This window comes from Mus pahari, chromosome 2, assembly GCF_900095145.1.
Source record: "Mus pahari chromosome 2, PAHARI_EIJ_v1.1, whole genome shotgun sequence".
Classification (NCBI taxonomy): domain Eukaryota; kingdom Metazoa; phylum Chordata; class Mammalia; order Rodentia; family Muridae; genus Mus; species Mus pahari.
Window position 1 is genome coordinate 112,144,413 of NC_034591.1, and position 2,440 is coordinate 112,146,852.

Here is a 2,440-nt window from a genome sequence, read left to right on the forward strand (position 1 = left end):
TAAAGCTCCTTTCTCTGTGATAACTCCAGCGGTGTCAAGTTGACACAAAGCTAGCCAGTACACTGAAAAAATGTCATTTGCCATTTTTATTTTTATCTTGAGAGAGGAGTTTCTACTCTAGAGAGAAGAATATGTGAATTCATGCAGGGGTGAATAAACTTATTCAGGGGTATTGATGCAAAAGTGGCATTCTGCTAGTCCATTCGGATAGAGACACAAGAACAATGTCACTTTCACTACTTAAAACATCTGGATTGGGTGGGTAAGATAAATATTCACAGAATAATAATGGTTCCACAAAATATGAACTTATGAGCTAGATTATAGGAGTGTTGGTAAGTGTGTTGGGGTACACCTCAAGACCTTATTGCCTCTCTACAGGGTTTAGAATGAGAGTAGATTAACCAGAGAAGGGTTGAAAAGGACACTCCAGTAGACAGTTGGGCTCATTAGAAAATCTCACCAATAATTAGATGACCATTCTTGCATGTGAATCTAAAGTTTTCTTCAATAAGATATTCTACTATGAAAGCACAGAGCATAAAATACTGTAAGAGATTACCTTATATTTTACCACTTATAAAATATATTATTTAGGGAATATTGTCATTAAGGTTTATTGATTGATTTATTTGTTGACTAATAAAGTATCTTTATGTTGGGTGTGATCTGCCAGCACCTGAAGTACCCACTGCTTGGCAATGTGGAGGTGGAATTGTTTCCTCCTCAATCAGTGGTCTTGGTTATGAAATTTAGTTAATACCTCTTATTACACACAAATATACACACGCATTGATACAAACATGTGTATATATATACATTCTTATGTGCGTGTGTGCATACACATGTGCGCATTTAGCTCAGTTGGGCCTTGAACTCACTATATACCTGAGTACAGCCTTGAACTTCTGACCCTCTTATCCCCATTTCCTTAATGCTGGTATTACAAATATGAATCACCATGCTCAGCTGATGCAGCCTCTGGTGGGTGGGGGTGGGGTTGAATCCAAGGCTTCATACGTGCTAGGCAAGCACTCTCCCAGCTCTCCTCCCTTTATAATTTTAACGGTAAAAATGGCAGCTTCTAGATTGGCCTCCACCATAAATTTCAGCTCAGATCCTGACAATTCCCGCAAGTGCAGTGACATTTGTTCCAGAACTCCCATATACAAAATTCTATGCCCCATCCTGGGCAGGTATGACTGCATCACTTCTAAGAGGAAAAACTGTTCCTAGTTTTTGCTGCCCTGCTCCACCAAATACCCCAGAACTAAGGAGCTTTAAAGTATAGTCGATGACTATTGCTCAGAACAGACTTTTCCCTTTAATTTAGTCACAGCATCTGGGGCTTTAGCCTTCTCCCAATTAACTATGTAGTCAATCCTCAAGTACAATGTGAAAACCAGAAACTGGTTACTAAAACGATCAGTTGTCAGCTATTCACCCATCTTTACTCTCTCTGTGTGCCTAGTGTGTCTCAGACAGTGTTCCATGTCATTTACATGGCTTCACTTAGTTAAGCCTTCCAGGGATCCACAAGATATGTATTTCTTCTCTGTCATTATTCTGGTGAGTGACAAGGCTCAGTGAGGTAACCTCTTGCCCAAAGGAGCCCAGCCAGGAGGTGATGGGTGAGAAGGAAGTCTTGGCCTGCTGATCACCACTCTGCAATGGTAACTGATTTGTATACAAGAGCCAAATGTGGCTTGGCCACCTTGCATAATTTCCCTGACTGCTGCAGAGTTTATGGAACAGTGTAAGAAAGCTTAAAGGAATACACTCTAGGGTCAGACTGGCCAGCTTTGGATTCTTACTCTACCTCTTAATAATCACATGGCCCCAGAGAGTTGCTTAACCTAGCTCAACTCTGTTTCCTCCTGTTTAGGAAAAATGGAATCTTTTTGCCAGGGTGTTTGTGAGAATTAACATGGTGAGATAGGGCATGCATGCACTTAGGAAAGTGCCACATGCTCTCTAATGACCATAGAGCATTACCACAGTGGTTTGTGGAACAGTTATTTATGATAACTGAGTGTTCAATGAAGTAAGGATAAGACACTCCATTATCCAGGAGAGACTGGGACATCAGTGGGTAAAGGATCAGAGAGGAGCATAAGAGAGAGGGTAATTTGATGTACAGAAGAATTAGAGCCCAAAGGCAGAGTGCTTAGAAACAGGTGCTGGGAGCTGTGGAACCTGAGTTAAGCTTCCGGCTCTAGAACTGCGATGTTTTCGTTGTCTAAGCAAGGATTTACATCCGGATGCAATGCAGACTTTGTCAGATGGAGCAGGCACAGAGCTGCTTCCTCAGAGGTCTTGGCTGCTGTTCAGGACCCTCAGACTGTATGTCTCTCGTTTTCTCCTGAATTATTTATCCTGAGCATCTGCGTTACATTATCCTTATGTAATGTCACGACAGAAACCGGAGAATGTGTGTTCC